The 18,839-nt window shown below is 35.6% G+C and overlaps 1 protein-coding gene across 4 annotated transcripts in view; it reads right to left on the reverse strand.

The window, feature by feature from the left end:
* The window catches only part of LOC106784640 (amyloid beta A4 precursor protein-binding family B member 1-interacting protein-like), a 124,703-nt gene that overhangs the window by 38,112 nt on the left and 67,752 nt on the right, over positions 1–18,839 (reverse strand). The gene's annotated exons all lie outside the window — the stretch shown is intronic.

Consider the following 18,839-nt stretch of genomic DNA (forward strand, 5'->3'; position numbering starts at 1 on the left):
AGAGAGTAGAAGAATAAATGTCAATTTATTTCTTACAAACGCGTCGAATCATCTAACGTGTCCTTGTGTTTTCTTTCTACTCGCAACAATAATAAAAAGCTAAAGGTAATGAAAAACAACATCGTCTTCCTAGAAATCCTTGAACTGAAGATACACACAAGCATCAAAAGAGATTGTAAACATTATGTTTGATACTAATTATAAAATAATATATATAAAATATCAAAGAAATCTTTACAGTTTGTACTATATTATTAACTGACAATTAGACAAAAAAAAAAGTAACAAGACATTTTGTAATTAACATTTCAAAGTAAATAACACAATAAAAAAGATCATTCGTACCAAACAAATAATAATTGTATACAATAAATCCGATATATAATATATATGAGCCGTTTATTTTGAAAGTAGCATAAGTCACTTTTTTCTTTTTTTTAATTGAAAATAAAAAGATACCGTTCAGTTGTAATTAGTGTTACCATTAACTCGGTATTTTTGAAAAAGTGACTTATGCCACTTTCAAAATAAACGGCTCATATATAAATGATTAATCGAAAATAATAGATAAAAGATTGATAAATATTATAACGATCTTATTCGTTCATTAGAAAGTAATATTAAAATATTAAGCTTATCGGGCTTTCTATTTGACACGTCCCGGCGTCTACAGCTGCAACTTGGACTTCCGTTTCTCTTGAGCACGACCCTCCGTATTTCCACGCATCCTAATCGTGGTCGTGTGGCCCGGTAGTTTAAATATAGCCATGGTTCTTCTTCTTCTTTCTACTCTTCGTCTTCATCGTCATGTTATTCGAGTGCTACGTCGATTAGAACGTCCCCTCACGATTTCGATGTTAAAGGAACGAAAAAGAAGAAAATAAAGGTGCTGGTAGTGGTGGTGGTGGTGGTTATGGTGGTGAAGGAGGAGGAGGAGGAGGAGGAGGAGGCAGATGGAGGGTGGAAAGAAGGAAAGTGGCATCGTCAATGAAGAAAAAGAAAAAGAAGAAGAAGAAGCAGGATGTGTAGGCGCATCCTTTCAAAATGCAAATCGTTTCGAGTTATCAGCCGCCTATTCGAGGACACCGTACTGAGTCTCGCACCTGCAAAATGCGACTAAATTTCAACGACTTTTCCACGAGAATATAGAGTGGATTCTTCTTCTTATTCTTCTTCTTATTCTTCTTCTTTCTCTTCCAAGTTTCTATCCATTTTAGAACAAAGAAGGAACTTAGTTTGAATAGCAAGTTAGGTGGTATCCACATTTTCCTTAAAAGCAATCGAAGTTTTTATCATCTGTCCGTTAGTTTCGCGAATTCTGACGAAAAGTTTTTAATTGTAATCTTTTTCTCTATCTGGATTATACTTCGTTTAATATTATGATTAAAATATACGTGAAAAATAGTTTTACAAAGCTTTTGATTTTGTTTAATTAAAAAACATACAACGAGTCCAATGCTATGTTGTTTTTTGGTAGGGGAGGAGGAAAAACCGTTGTTCTTTATCGTATGTTTACGTCTATCACGTGAAAGATGTTCTTTTAACAAGCGACTATGTTGAAAAAAATTTTCGTAAGAAAATAATTAAAATAAATGGCATTTAATTAATATAAATTCCAGGCTGGATGTTACATGCACCGGAACGGTGAAGTTGAAAATGGAAGGTGGAAAGAAAAATGCTGTGGTTGCAGAATTGTATGTAAAATACTTTCAAAAAAGAAAGATAAGGAAAAAAACAGGGAGAGAGAAAGAGAGAGAAAGAGAGAGAACGTGTTTGAGTTAGTGTGTGTACTCGAGGATATTCTTAGCGAAAAAGAAAATCTTATCCGACGAATACGTCGGCCATGACCGTCAAAGAAAATTCGAAAGTGTAAGTTGGTGTTAGTAAAAGACATGGGAAAGGCGCGTTTTCTTCGAGAAGCATAAAAATAAAATATAGAAAAGAATGAAAAAGTCGAGTAAGAGTCAGCAGTGAAATAAAAAGACAAATAGAAAGAGAAAGACGATTCCAATATTAGCCGAACGCGAGTAACTCTGCTATCTATTTATATACCGGGTGGTACATGCACTTTCTCTCTTTCTCTTTATGTTTCTCTTTTGAAAGTGAAAGTGAGAGAGAGAGAGAGAGAGAGAGAGAGAGAGAGAGAGAGAAAGAGAGACCCTTGCAGTTTGCATTCTGCAACGAGGCTCGTGGTATCGTCGAAGTCGCACGTATTTTAGTCCAGGGATGATTCAAGCATAGAATTCACCATTGAACGTCCAGACGGTCCCAACCATCTAGCAGACATTTACGAATCCGAACGACTGTGCCAACATTTTCATCCCTGTCACCGTCTTTGCACCAAAAATCATCCCCTCTTCTTTTGAGAAATATTTTTTTTTGTAGTTTATTTGATGTATTTTAATAATATAATTGATTGAATTAGTTACGAAAAATAATTATTTTTTAATCGAAACATATGTAATCTAAATAAGATTTTGTATCAAAAATAATTGGAAAGTAGTATAGATTGCTTTGCAAAGTAATTTGTTGTAGAAATACTATAAAATATTAATCAAATTTATATGAATAAAATAATTAATAGAAAACATAAATGTTTTTTCCAATCACCAATTCTTTTTTACAAAATATTCTGCAATATAGGAGAATTAATTTTATATAAATAATAATTAATAGAAAATATATTGGTGTGTGTGCTTTGCACAGTGATCAATTCTTTTTATAAAAATATAAATCGTGAATTAAATTAATGTAATATAACAAAAAAGACAATAAAATATTACAATAAAATATCTTGCTTGAATTGTGAAATAGAAGATTTTGAAAGATTGACCATAGTTGAGAAAAATTCGAAATAATCTAACATTCACGGCACGCGATTCATATTAGGTAAAGTAGTACGTGTACTTGGAATCGTTTGTGAGTTTGATATTACCCGACTGCAGAATCCGTTTGATGTGTGTTTCGAAAGCTTCATGAGGGACTTTTCTTTGAATCGTATTTACTATTATAAAAGAAAAGAGTACGACATTTACTCGGACGTTTCCTTCTCAGTGCCAAGTTATCCCTAGAATCCTTTTGCATTCAGCAGAAAGAAAATTCGCAATGTGCCGTCAGTCTCTTACTGAATTTTCATCTTTAACAGTCGACGTAAATTTTCTCGAGAACTTCATAGCCAATACGAAACTCTGCGTGTTCGGAAAGTATTTTATGAAATATTCTTCGCGAGTCTATCATTATTCCTTCTTTTACATTTTTATCAATCGAACTAGAGATCACGTATCCTTTTACAAGTCTATTTCAATTGGATCTTTTTAATGAATAAATTTGTTTGACAAAATTTTTTTGTAATATCAAAGTTTAGTTTTCTTTTCTTATTTTTTTCTTTTATTTGGTTTAGTAAGAAGAGGGATAAAACGTTCAAACGACTCGTTTATTTCCACGCGACCAATCACCATGCACTTTGATCGCTTTCATCGAGTCATGCGAACAGTTCAAATAAATCTTACCTTAGCTTGGTCAGATCTTTCATAAAGATTTTTATTTTTCTTTTCATACATGTGTTAGTTTTTAATAGGCAACCGTTCGTTTCGCAGAAACGTTCTATCCGGAAAGATAACTTCCGATTATAACAGAGTCAACTTCCGGTGAGGAGAAAGGTCCTGGTCAAATATTTATACTATCTAAGGCTGTTAATAGACGTGATATCGGTCCAGAACAGTGTTTATCGATTTATTCGCGATACTTTCAATAAAAACAATCACCCAATATCTCGAATATTAATATACCAATCCAGCGAAATTAATTTTTAATCAAAACTCTACCTAAAATTAATAAACAAACGAATGAATAAACGAATAGAAGTGAAATTTTTAATGAACATTCGATAACGAGAATCTAAATAGTAATCATAAAAATGATAAAATCGATCTAGTAAAATTAAATATCAAATAAAATTCAATTTAAAATGTATGAATAAAATTGAATCGGAATTTCGTTAAACGGTAATCGCGAAAATGGTTAAATATCAGTTCGATAAAAATTAATGTCAAATAAAATTCAAACAGGAACGAATAAACGAAGTTAAGTCAAAATTTTGTAAACGTTCGAAAACGCATTGCATTATGATAATACGACTTTCCAGTTGGTTTCGTGTCGGCGGCAGGAATAAATTACGTCGGCGTAACAAAAAGGTACAAAAGAAAAAGAAAAAAAAAAAAAGAAAATAAGAAAGAAAGAAAGAAAGAAAAAGGAAAAGAGAAAGAGGGAGAAAGTCATAACGTTTCTCGAAAGGTTGTTGGTTCGTCCTGGTACACGAGTATCCTCCTTCTTGGAGGCGTATCTCGCACGCGCAGTCCTTGAATGTACAAAAAGTAAAAGACCAAATAAAGAAGAAGAAGAAGAAGAAGAAGAAGGAAGAAGAGTATGGAGTGAGTCATCGAAGGTGGCCGAAAGAGAGTAGAAAGGTGGGTCGTAGTAACAAAGCGTCGTTAAGAAAGGTGCGGGTGGCCTTTTCCAGCTTCTTCTTCTTCTTCTGCTTCTTCTTCCTCTTCTTCTGGTTCTTCTGGTTCTTCTGCATCTTCTGCATCTTCTCTTGTTCACCGTTTCAACTTAGCAATGTGGAATCGTTCTCTCTTTCCTTCCATTCTTTCTTTATTCCTTCCTGGTGGTACCTTATCCTGTCTTGGAGGACACCAACCGTGCGGACAAAGGAATACACCGACCCTCCTTTCCTTACCTCGAATTCACCTGCGTTTCCTCGAACTTCTCATTCATTCAAATATTTTCTTCTACTATATTTTGCCGACTGGTCTTAAAATGTTAACTTTCAGCTTCTTTTTTTTTGTCTTCTTCTTCTTCTTTTTTTATTTCGATTTATTTATTGATACACGATTTAGAATTAATTTGTTAAATGTATTTCAATTAAGGTTAATTTCTAATCACGGTAATATTGTAGATTGAATTATGAAAATAAATTTGTAATGCATCTGAAGTGACGTTTATTCGAATATTTTTTTGAATCGTACAAAAAGTTACGAATTGAATTAGGTAAAATTAATTGGAAGTGTATCTCGGTGGTGCTCATTTAATAATTGGTTTTCTATCTCTGTGAGAATATTGTAGATTAAATTATGAAAATAAATTTGAAATGCATCTCGAGTATGGCGCGTTCGTTTGAATTATTTTTTATTTATCCTAATAAAATCTTGTATTGATTTATTAAAATTAATTATTGTCAAATAAATTAGTAATATAAATTTCATAACGGAGCTCAGATAAAATCATAAGACATCGTTTATTAATAAAACATATATTTTTGTATTATGAGAAAATTTGAAATGTATCTCTCTCTGAAATAAAATTTATTCAATAATTTGATTTTTATTGAAAAAAATATTGACGATCTAATTATTGAAACGAACTATTATAACAAACGTGTAATGAATATGAAACGAAGTGCAGGTAAAATTGTACGAGATCGATTTTGTTGAAGGGACGAAACAAGTGGTAGGTCGACGTTTTTATCGTTGCTACTAGAAGGGTTTCACCCTTCGACATTTCCGAGAAAAAAAGAATGAGAGAGAGAGAGAGAGAGAGAGAGAGAGAGAGAAAGGTGTTACGTCCTAGTACGAAGGAACCACCCACGTAGACTGCAAAAGGGTATGCGCTTTAAAGGTTCCTACGAGAAAGAGAAAGAGAGAGAGAGACCTTGAAACGGCATCAAACTCTGACGTTCCGCTTATAAACGGTCGGCCCTTTTTCACGCTTCTAAATGAGTCAGAGAAAGAGATAGAAAAAGTGTGAAAGAGGAAAAAACACACAAGGGCTTGACGCAAAAAAAGGGAGGGAAGGGAAGGGAAGGAAAGGGAAGGAAAGGGAAGAGATCGCATTTCGATGATGTTCGTGTCAATACGCTCACGTTCAAATATTTATCCGCGTGTGTGTGTTTTTAAAAGACAATAAATTTCGAATGCAAATAGCATACATCCTTAAATACACAGAGACAAATAGATAGATAAATAAATAATGTAATAGTGGTAGTAGTAGTAATAGTAGTAGTAGTAGTAATTTGTAACTAAACGTAGAGGTATAAATTTTGTAGGACTCTGTGAACTGATCGTTCGCTTCGGAACAATATTCAATGAATATTCAATGAAAGTCTTGCTGTGCGAACATTCATGGCGCGAATTCAACGTGATCGAACTACCAAAGGACAAATGTTTATTATTAAAGACTACCGCAAGCGCCTACATTATAACGTAATACCTGCATCACTCTTGAACCTTTCAAATTCGCATTACCGGACGTGGTGTAGGTACGAGCAAGTTGGCCGTTAAATTGTTGCATTTTACGTACATTATGCTTGATGAGTTAGTCAAAACTATTATTATTCCTTGTTCATTTCTTTTACATTTATTCACTAACCGAACAGTAAATTCAACAAAGTTCAATTATTTTTCAATTTCTCTATTTTTTTACCATCCTAATTCGAATCAGGAAGAAAATTATTTTCCTCTTTTCCGTTTTAAAAAAGAGATGTTTTTTTAAAGCAACCGTAACACATCGAAATGCATGGTTCAAATAATAAAAGATCAGAGAAAGATAAATTGTGGAGAATTTTTCTACCAAAATTAAATTCAATTCCATTCGTTTTCTACTTTTTTCGATTCCCTGGAGTCCAATAACAGGGTTTTCCGTAACCCAAATTGACTTTTCACTAATTCACACTTGCAAATGTTTCCCTTTTCTTATCCTAATACATAATAACAGTCTATATTTCTTGTTTAATTTACTTAAATCCCATCAAACTTTAACCATAAACAAAAATAGAACTTAATTTTGTTCGTAGAAAAAAAAAACTATTGTAATATATGAAATTGAAGCAAAATAAGATAAAAGTTAGGAAGGAAAATAAATTCCGTAGAATAATTCTGGTTATCTACCCACACGCGGTAAAGCTTACGTTAATTTATGTCGGCAACATTTTGCTTGGTAAGCGTGCGCGCGTGCGAAAACGTTCGATGCAGAGAAAACAGGTCGTTGTCGTACTCGTCGTCGTCGTCGTTGTCGTCGTCGTAAAGCCCTGACACAAGACAAACTTGGTGGTATAGAATAGAAAAGGGGGGTAGTTTAACCAAGGCTGGTAGAAGATAGAAGAAAGGAAGAAGGAAGGAAGGAAGGAAGGAAGGTAAGTTCTACAAGGGCATAAAGGGTTCGCGTGTTTTAGGAATTTATGCGTCGACACGCGCCAACGTTGACTCGCATACGATTTAACAAATTTTCGGATACGGAGTTCTAACTTTAGGGACGTGAACGACAGGGCCATTAAAAGCGTCTACCAAACTCTAACGTTAATAAGCCACCCCTTCACATCCCTATCCCAACCTTCTTCTTCTTCTTCTTCTTCTTCTCTTCCTTCTAATTCTGCTTCTGGTGGTTCTTTTTATGTACCTAATTTTTCCTCAAATTCACGTCTCCTTGCTTTTATCGATTTTCTAAGAAAGGGTTGATTCACGATCATCCGTTTTATTTTTGAGTAAATAAGTGTTCTGTTTCTTACATGTATAAATACATATATTATTTTGTGCATATAATCATAGATTTCTTGTTAAATGTTTACGAGATATACCTAACGGTTTATGTAATCATTTGAAAAAAATATAAGGAACACTGATAAGGATACTGAATTAACGACTACAATAAAAGTAACGTAATCAGAAACCATCTCGTTAGAATATTTCTTATAAGTCTCGGTCAAGATGATTTTCGTCTGACCCTTTAGGCTAGCCTTTCTATGTCTTTCTCTTTCTCTCTTTGGATTACCAGTCTTCCAGTCGTCTCTAATCCGAACATTAAATGTTAGATTTTACGATGCTCGATTGAATGGACAATAGTTACTCGAACCTGATTCCCTCGGATATCCTCAAGCGAGAGGATAGACGAATCTAACTTCTTGAAACATCGATGAGGAACACAACACACAATGGTGGACAGTTAAAAGCGTTAAATAAACGATGAGTCGTTGGTTTCGTATTCCCGAGAGTTCAACTTAACGAGTTTTCGATTCTTTGCGAACATGACGTGTTCCAATACGGTCCTATTATCTTTTTCTTTTTTATTATTTTTATTAATGTAAACCACTGGGCATGTAAAAATTTTTTAACTTTAAGATATACAATATAAGTATTTTCTTTTTCTTTTTCTTTTTTAAAGGAAAAACATGAACTTGACCTTTCCAATGATGATAGGCAAGCAACAGACATATGAGATTGACAGCTTTCTTTCCTCCTCCTATTGTCCTACGAATTCTAAAGTCCCCAAGGCAGCTGCGAAGCTTTTCGTTTCGAGAATCGTGCCCTACGGATCGTTGTTCTTCTTACATTAGAGCAGAAATCCAAACTAGAGAATCACCCGTGACGCGTTGGTAATAATTTGCCCTGCCAGCTGCACGACATCTGCGGACTCCTGGTTCCTATTTTTCTCTCTTTTTTTTTTCCTTTTTCCTTTTCTTCTCTTCGATTCTAGTCTGATATAATTGCTCTAGGAAGAAATTTCAATTTTTTTTTTTTTATTCACTCAATCATCAATTTGTTAAAATATTTTACTCTTTTTTTTTTCGAGCATAAAAAACGTAAACGCATGCCTAAAATTAGATGACTAAATTGTTTTGAAATAAAAGAAAAATAATGTAACCAGTGACGCGGTATCAATGAAGTTGTATATCCTGTTTTAGAATAAAAATTAAAAGTAATAAAAAGTATGTACGCGTCAACGCGAGGTCACGATAAAAATAAATACACCCTTGAGATCGTTAAACTTCTCTTTAGCGATAACGGATTAAGTGTCAGAGAAAGAGAATGGAGAGAGGGAAAGATAAAAAAACTCCCACATATGGAACGAGGTCGGAACGGAAACTATAAAAATATTAGCGGATAAGGTAAACTCGTGCGACTACTGGAACTCGTAAAACGATCATTTTAAAAGAATAATGTCCTACGGAAAAAGAAAAGAAAAGAAAAAAGACACTGGTAGGTAACCATAATATATTTCAACGAAGATTTTTAAAACGGAAACTTAAAAAAGAAAATTTATTTCATACACTTTTTATTATAATACTAATTTTCATTGTTTAACATTTTAGTATTTATTCAAACAAATTTTAAATTTATTATTTTAATAATACAATTAACAGTTTTCTCTCTCCACGATAACAAATTTTCATTGGTGCACATTTGTGAATTTTCCCAAAGTAACCATTTTACTTTGCGGTCATTTTGGAAATGTTTCACAAACAAATTTTACATTTATTTTTAGAAATACAATTAACATTTGTTCAAACTAAATTATGTTGAATAATATTTAAGTTAGTTCAATGTTCAAATTATCAGAATATGTAAATGCTGGTAAAACATCATAGATTTGCATAGATACTAGTTATAAATAGTGTATGTATTATGCAACAAGAACGAATAAAATTGACAGAGATATAATCGCGATACGGTGTTCCATTAGAAAGTACACCGAAACTCTCTTTACGTGATATAAAAAGGGATTCGCTTTGTCCATTGGTCGATTTCCTCGATCGGATTAGTCACGGCGGCTTAGTTCAACGTGCTAAAAACAGTATTCATCGTTACCCCCATTTCAACTATTTCCTTTTATTTACCTTTCTCTTCTTTTACCCTCTGACTCTCTACAAAAAAGAAAAAACAAAAAAAAGAAGAAAAAAATAACAAAATATTATCTTTGTTACAGCATTTCGCGTAGGTTCGGAAAGTTCAATTTATTCCCTGACATGTCCGATAGAATTTAACTTTGCAATAAAAAACAAAAAAAAAGGGAAAAAAGGAAAAAAAACCACAAAAACTTGGATATCAGGGAGTAAGGATTAGAATAAAGTATGAGTAAGAGTAAGAGATAGAGAAAGTTGGAATTGAAGGTGGGACAGAAGGGGGAAGGAGGAAAAGAGAGGGCATTAGCTTCAACGTTAGGAAGAAGTTTTAAGGCCGTGGGAAGCGGGAGGGGGGGAGAAAAAAAAGGGAAGTGCATGCGGTACGAAGGAAATGCATTGCGCTAAGTGCAAGCTGTCGTGCGAAAAAGCTTCTCGAGTGGCCAGGAACGAAAAGCTCGCTTGCCACGCGCCACAAATTCAAAGACACTGAGATAGTAAGAGAAAGAGAACAAGAATGAGAGAAAGGGAGAGAGAGAGAGAGAGAGAGAGAGATGTAAAAGACAAAGAGTTAGAGTAGTCGAAAAGATCGCTCGACCGTGACCTTGGCAACCTTTCTCTCCCTCCGTCCTTCTCTTGAGAACGCGCCTCCGCAAGCTACTCTTTGCCCTTTGTCTTTCCCTTCCTCTACCCCCTTCCACCCTTTACCCTTCTACCTCTTCTTCATCTCTCATTCTATCTCACTCTTTCCTCTCCCACTCATTACACGTCTCTTTCCCACCAGATTCTTCTTCTCTCTTTTTCCTTTCCTTTCTGACTATTACGACGACGACAACAACGACGACTACGACGACGATGAGTTTCATTTTCGCTCGAAGGAATATACCTCTTTTATTTCTTCATTGGCGGTATTTAATCTGTTAATAAAGAGTCTCTACTTTTGCATCTCGTTTGAATTTTATATGTGTGTTTGATCTATAGAATAATAGATTTCTTATAAGATTGTGTTAATATTTATTCGGGATGTAAACTTATGTGTGTGAAAAATTATTAAGAAATATTAATTAAAAGTTGGATGTATATATTTATTTTCTTTTTTTTTTTTTCTAATAATTTCTGGCGTTTAATAATTTTGAAAATTATTCGTTTAAGATGGTAGAATCAGTTTTTTTGCATGCTTATAATTCCTGAAGACATAGTTGATCGTCATAATTGATTGGAAATACAATTGATAACTTATTCTTGATTTCGTATTGATTCTAATAATATCGAAAACAATATTTTTGAAAAATAATAGTCATTTCTAATTCTTAAAAAACATTATTAACCCTTTGCACTCGAAATTCTGTTGTTCTTTTTCTTTTTCATTCATATTACCAGCAAAAATCATATTCACATATTATATAAGTAAATGATATATATACGCTTTAAAAGAAAAGTCATAATTGGTACGTTGTAAACTAAATTAAATTTGCTTCAATTTTTCTTCTTCTTCTTTTTTTTTTTTTGTTGTCTCCATAGCGGAGTTCTCGAGTGTAAAGGGTTAATAATCCTAAGAATCATGATGTTTATCGTAAAAAAATGGAAATAAAATTGAATATAAATGATATCGAAGAAATCACGCGAGATATGATAGATAGATTGATGAAAGGACGGATGGAAGAATGTTATAATATTTGTGATCGTGTTGGAATCGAAATGGAAGGAAGGATAATAATGGTAGGAGATAAGTTGCGTACGACTAACGCACAATGACGAACGATCGTGGATCGGGGCCGCATTTGTCGAGTGTTCTGTAGCACGTTCCGCTCGATTAATCCGACTCGAGTGTCGTCGGTGGCATTTCCGTGTGAAAAAGCACCCTTTTGTTGAGTACGACCGGGAGGTGGCACTCCGGTAGGAGGGGGGAGGGAGGGGAAGGTTCCTCTTCGACGAGAAACGCGAACGCCTAAGAGAATGGAAAAGAACAGAGAAAAGAACGCATACAGAAAAGTGAAAGAAACAAAAAGATGGGTCCTAGTACGAGCTGGAAAAGAGGACCCCCTGTCTGTAGTAATCCTCGTATTGTCTCTTCGACGTCTCCCTGTTTCCATCTTTTTTCTTTTTTTCCCCCTCCCCCATCTTTTCTGTCTTTCACTTTATCTCTATCTGTTCTCTCATCGTCGTCTACTTGTTCACCGTTTTTCTCTCCGGTGCATACAACCACACCTAACGTCACCCTGTATACGCATTGGTGTAAAAGCATCTCCTTTGACATTGCCGAGAACAGTAAGAAAAAGAAGAAGAAGAAGAAGGGGAAGAGGGGGAGGAGGAAGGTGCAATCCCCATGGTCGCGTTTACGAGACCTTCGGCTCTAACTTTTCTCTCTCTTTCTCTCTTTACGAGATTCCTTTTACGGAGAAAGGATACTAGTGAAAGGAAGAAGGATCACAGTCAAAGCCGACTAACAAAAGACGACAATTCACGTCAAGAAGACAGCTAATTTAAATAGAAACTTTGATGGAAATCTAAATAGTATTCGTGAACAATTACTAGGATATTGAGAATTTTCAAATAATCGATTTTTTTTCATCAAATTTTATTCGAAATTTATTGATGAGTAGTTTTATTGAAATGTTAAGAATTTCAAATTTAAAAGAAAAAAAAGTTATGAACGTAAGCATGACTAACGATTTAGTCAATGTTGAATTGTTTGGTGAAAGCAAAGTCTGACAATAAAGAAAGAAAGAAAAAGGGAAGACAAACGAAGCGTACAGGGAAGAGATAAACGTCGTTCGTCAATCAACGAACCCATTAGGGTTGCACCCAAGATGACGAAGTAACGACGAAACAAGGAAGAAACGAAAGAAGCCCCAAAGACTCCGCCCTTTTCTTTCTCGTAAACTCACATCAATGTCGAGAGAGAGAGAGAGAAAGAGAGAGAGAGGATAACAGTGAGTGTTAACTGGCTAGACGCCTAACATACGAGTGGTTTAGGTGATCTTTGGGATATTTAGTGTCAGAGAATTATCTGGAATTCATGGAAAGCAATGCATTCCAAAGAATTTCTGATGAGTCATCATCGCATTTATACTCTCAACGTCCATGATTTCCAAATGAAAATGTTGATGGATAAAAATGAAGAAAGTAGGCGTCAATCATCGTGACTAGAAAACCAAGTAAGACAGCTATCAAAACGATCACAGCGTGTTGTTCGGTTGAAAATTAGGATGATAATCTCAGTCGGTTATATTTCGCGTTTGTTGGAGCTGCCAGGAGGTAAGAAAGTTGATATCCAACCGAGGTTATCTGCATTAGCCTCGGGTAACGATTGTCATCGAGGGTAGTGCTGGTTTAACGCAAAATGGCGCTCTCGTTGAATGCGAAAGATCGTAATAGTGTTTAAGAGAAATTTCATTTTATTCGACAACCTAAAAAATTCTTTTTTAACTCAATACGGCCATAAGCTTTGACCATTATCAACGAATCCACTTTCGGACTATCTCCCCATTTACTTTTACCGATTCGAGAACAACTATACGAGGGAAGAATTCGCGATACGTGCGCAACGAACAAAGCAACTTCCTTCCTTCCTTCTTTCCTCCTTTCCTCCTTTCCTTTCTTTCTTGTTTTTCGTTTCTAACTCAGTATCCTGAGGGGTATAAAACAAGATAATTATTACCTTCTCGATCGTTATCCTCAGATCGACGATCTTATCTCGTTCGGATAGTTTTACGAGTAGGAAGGTAAGATCGGATAAAGTTGATCTTCCAAAGAAGATACCCGAACACTAAATTTAGCCTAATAAATACAACAGTATATTATATTTAAACTCTAACAACGTTCACTGCTAACAAACGTCTAGATTGTTATCTCTTTGAAAAGATTAAAAAAGAAAAAGAATTTTGACATGAGTTTCTTTTCAAACTGTGAACGCCATTAAGGAAAAGAAAGAGTCCAGTTAACGATCCAATCCTCCCAAAATAATGCGCCGTTTAATTGGCCAAAAAGATTTTGTCGGGTTCCCTTTGTAAAGACTACGGTTTTGTGTGCCATGGTGGTCCTACCGACTCATGCTTCAAGTCTTTCTGGACTCTTGAGAGAGACCCTCGAGTTTGTGATAAATGACATTCCAAGAGTACGACCTAATCGAAACAGGTAAAGGTCCCTTTACAACGACCACTTTCAAATTTTTCCTGGTAAGAAAAGCATTGGGTCATGCCATTCCTCAATGTTGTTCCTTTTTAACGATCTTGTTTAGAATTCGATAATTGATTAATCTCGCGTTGTCAAACAAGCCACAACAATAATTAACTGTAAACTGGAACGGTAATCTTGAACAAAATTTTCGTTAAGAATTCGTTAAGAATAAGGGAAATAATTATTAGATCACTGAATTGGATATCCAATTTCCTTATCGCAAATAGAATAAAGAAATTTAACTGTAACCTGGAACGTTTACCTTGGAAAAAAACTAATTTAAATAAATTAGCAGTGATAACAAAAATGAATTGGTCATTGAATTAGGTATTCAATTTCCTAATTAGAAAAGCCACTAGTATGCGAAAAAAAATTGACTCTCTCCTGGATGGTTGACGTTAGAAAATAACAATTTAAACAAATGTTTAACAAATGATAAAAATGTTTCTACGATGCCCAATTTTCTTAATACCAAATCGTATATTTTTGAGGATAAAAATGATTAAGATTGTGGATTATGACGCATCATCATCCAACTTATGAAAATTGGACCTCCTGCGATTTAAATGTAAAACCTTATACTTTTATTTCTTGGAGTCTTTTATTTGCAGGAAAACAACGTAGCTGAAACACGTTCTTAGCATGGGGATCCCTCCAGTCTGGCGCCAAGCAATAATAACCGTTCGCCCACGCTGAGAGTTCTCGGAGGTTTTTGCACCATCGTTCGGAAGCCTCGTCTCGATCGTTTTATCCATCGCAAAAATTCAGCCTACGATTGGTCAATAAAAAAAAAAAAGAAAAAAAAAAAAGAAAAAGGAAAAGAAAAAAGAAAATAAAAGCCCCCTCAGTTAATTTACTCGTCTGTAATATCGATTTCTCTTGCTGTCCATCAAAACTGATCTCGCGTGTGCACAACTGAAAGTGAAACGAGTACAACAAAAGAGAAATAAAAATCTAAACGACAGTGATTAATCGTGTGCATTGGTGAGTCAGCAAAGCAAACATCGAACATCTACGATCTGTGAAAAGGAAATGAAAAATCTTGTGAAATGAAGTAAAGAAAATAAAAAAAAAACAAAAAGGGAAAAGGAAAGAGATATGAAAAAGATCATTACGAGCTCGTGAAAAGTTCGTACCAATTCACCGAAGGCTACTACTAGTCGATTTGTTTGATATAAAAGGAACGATTCCCTTTTTCTTTGGTGGTACCCTCAGGAGTGGTCAATAATTTCGCAGGTTCGATCGATCGAACGGACAACGATAAAAGGCAGCACTAACACCAACACCAACACCAATACCAATACCAACACCAACAGAATCAGCAATAGCAATAGATAGCAGCAGCAGCAGCAGCAGTGCGAACCAGACGGGAAATAGAAAATGAAAATAAACGCATCGAGAGTAAAAGAAAGGGAAAAAGAAAAAGAGAAGGAGAGACAGATAGAAACAGACAGAAAGAGAAAAAAGAAAATTAAAAGATCGAATCGGTCAGCAACCCCTAGCGTAATAGCGATTATCAGAGTGCATTCCGTCGTTCATACGCCTGCGGAAGACATAAATCCGACTTCTCCCCGCCTTCTTCATGAGTAATAAGAAAGAAAAACTTAGAGAGAGAGAAAGAGAATGAATGAGTCGTCTCGTAATCTCGCACAGACATCGAAAAGTAATGGCAGACCCATCGAATTTTTCCAGGCCCATTCCGTTCGAGATCATTGCTTGTTCATGTCGAAAGAAAAGATTGGGTTGAGAGCTAACGTAACTAATGGTGAAAGAATATGCGAGCACAAAATCTCGGTTGCGGCTTCTAATGGATCCGTTTCTTTCGGTTAATGTTAGATGATTTGGACCATGTGCGTTTTAGGTTAAGCATTTTTTGTTCTTTTTTTCATTTCTTCAAGTAGATCTATCCAAGATGTTGGCTGTTGGATGATAAATGAGTTGAGAAAGGAGTGTAGGAATCTTCAAAGATGGAAATATGAATCCCAGAAGATTAGTGGATCCAAAAAGTATTTGTGAATCTAAAAAGATTTGCAAAAATATTGCTTGCTTTCGCGAATCTTCTTGGATGAAAAACAATGATTTAATTATACTGTGAATTTCCAATAATAGTATTATTACTGAAAGCCTGATTTAACTTGGAAGACATCACTTAACTAATGCTTCTGACACTTTCTGCCATTTTCGTGTTTCCCCCTTTTCATCTTTCACCGTTTTAAATCACAAACGAGCCTTTGGCTTAGTTTCACTAACGATGCCTTTAATTAGTCACTCTACATATCCCCAAAAGTTTCGATGTTTCCAACGACCGACTATTGTGTTACGACCCTAACGAACTCGACTAGTTTGCAATACGTTTGGGACATTCAAAGTCATACAATATATTAATTGTATCTATTGTATTATTTTGTGTACAGGTGACTCGTGAAAGTACCTTTCTCTTCGTACTATACAAAATTAATGGGATCACGCGGGTTGATTATTGTAAAAAAAAAAAAAAGAAAAGAAAGGGTAAGTAAATATTCAGGATCGATCGTCGATGAAAAAGAGAATAAAAATGACCCCATCGAATGTTTCGACTTTGGCAAGTAAGCACACACGGTAGCATAATGTCAGTAACGATAATTCGTTGAAACGCCACCTGAATCACCGCCGCCACCATCATCACCGACACCGACACCGACACCAACACTGCAACATCCCTTGGTGCCTTTTTTCCCGATATTCTGTCGGCGCGGATTATGTTAATGCCGTTCTCTTTCTCTTTTGATCCGCAGCAACGTGGGGTGCACAGAGAGTGAGCCAAAGTAAAAGCGAGAGAGACAGAGAGAGAAAGAGAGTACTGCAGGAGATTTCGATGAAGGGTCCCGGAGGGTGAAACTGCACGAGACAGAAAGCAGCGGCAGAAACGAACGGGGGTGGGAGTGCCGGCAAACGGTGAGTCATACTTCATCCCCTGGCTTTCCATAAGGGGTGTGAGGGAAGTGACTGGTCGCCGTCATCCCCATCGTTTTCAGGGCTACAGACGAATCCCCCGAACATCGCGTCGAAACTACCCTACACTGCGAAATTATATTTCTTCCAAAGTAAAGGCACCTAAGCTCCCTTGCCTACGTTCCAATCGTATCTCCAATGTTTACACATTTACTCTACCATGATTCTCTAAACATTTACTCGTTCTAACAAAAATAAAATCCTTCAAATGTTCCTTTAGAAAACAAAAAAAAAATCAGATATCAAAACATTAACATTTCCTAAAATGACAAATTGCGGTAATAATTCGTGATTATTTTCGCGTTGATTTATTCTTATGATAATAAAATCGTCCCCCAAATGTTCGATAAAATGTCACATATCGTGTTAACATTTAAAAAATGGGAAATTATATATGGTTGTAATAAATATCGGTGAAGATTACTCGGAAAGATATGACGAAAATTGAGAAACCCACGCATGTGTGATATGAATGCGTAAGCCTTCATAGAGTGGCACTTTAATTTTGACTAACAAATTTTGGGGTAAGAGTTTACGTGACACTCGAAAGGAAGGAAGGAAGGAAGGAAAGAGGAATAGTAGTAGTAAGCAACAGCAGCACCAAGCAAGCAAGCAAGTAAACGGGCTTAGGAAGGACACAGCTGGCGCTGAATCATCGAGACCTGCTCCGTAAGCGTTACCAAGGTTTCCAAGTAGATTCTTGGAACTTATCGTTTCCTTTTATCAAAAGGACCAGACCACAAAATGATCTCCTTCAAAATGTGAACGAAAATTCAACCGAAAAAAGTACTTTTTCGTGTACTACGTTGAAGTTGTTAGAAGAACGTTGAGATAATTAGTATCGCTACCACCAAACGACTACACTACACTATATTCCCCCAATCTGTTTCTTTTTATTATTATTTTATCACGTCACGAACAAGCCAATGCACTCGAGCACAGAGAGTATTGTGTTCCTAAGCTGACGATCGCTTTGACTTTAGAACGACGCTTCGTAACGCGATAGCAAACCAAGACTCGGTATCAGCTGACGCAGTGATCATAAATACACCAACCGGAAAGGCTTGGAAAAAAAAGGAGAGAGAGAAAGAGAGAACCGTGACGCAGCTGGTAATAATATTATTCTCTACGTTATGGCTTCCCAGAGTGAAGAAAATGGAAAAAAAGTTGCGGTAAAAAGATATAAACTAACAATACTGAGAGACTATCTGTGGAAAAAAAAACATTTGAATAATTATGACATTCCGAATAAGAAAAACTAAGTAACGATTCGAAACGAATTAAAATTCGATTGACTGTCTTCTTCCATTTTGTTCTCGTAATACGAATCTCCATATTAATATGTCCTCCGACGAAATTCTACTGGACGAACAACGAAAAACAAATTACAATGATCCTAAAAGAAATGAAATTCGATTGACTCTTTTTTTCCTTTAATCTTATTCTCGTAATTTGAAACACCGTCCTAATTTTTCCTTTGTTAAATGCAATCCCTCCAGCTTTCAAATTAAGTATTCAGATGGTCCACGTGCGTATGTGCCAACACAATGATCGCATATGCGATATCCCTCCTTTCCTTTCTTTCGAGACCTAAGATCGAGGAGTCCCCGTTTGCTGTAGGTAACTCAAGCAGCAGCCCACTTGGAAAACAACAATAAGCGTAACTGTAGATTCGAGGTAACTTTACGCTCGATCTCCATTTTCCTCTTTGCCCACTTAGCACTTAGTGCAAATGGTKCTTGCTTGCTGCAATTCGGTCTCGTGCCTCGAAAGAACTCCTCCTCTGGTAGGAGTGTTCATGGCGACCATGAAGGGAAACTATGACACTGATGAAGACATGTAGGACCAGGAAAAAAAGGGTGACAAGGAGACACGTGCGAATTCAAATCTTTCTAACGGTCCAACTCAACTGCCAATTATCGCCAGACGTTAAACAAGATCAATCAAAAAACTTTTTAAAATGATAATAATATATATTGTGTGCGTAAAATCATTTTTT

This window comes from Polistes canadensis, unplaced genomic scaffold (assembly GCF_001313835.1).
Source record: "Polistes canadensis isolate GaletaPanama2010 unplaced genomic scaffold, ASM131383v1 scaffold_38, whole genome shotgun sequence".
In the NCBI taxonomy this organism is placed as follows: domain Eukaryota; kingdom Metazoa; phylum Arthropoda; class Insecta; order Hymenoptera; family Vespidae; genus Polistes; species Polistes canadensis.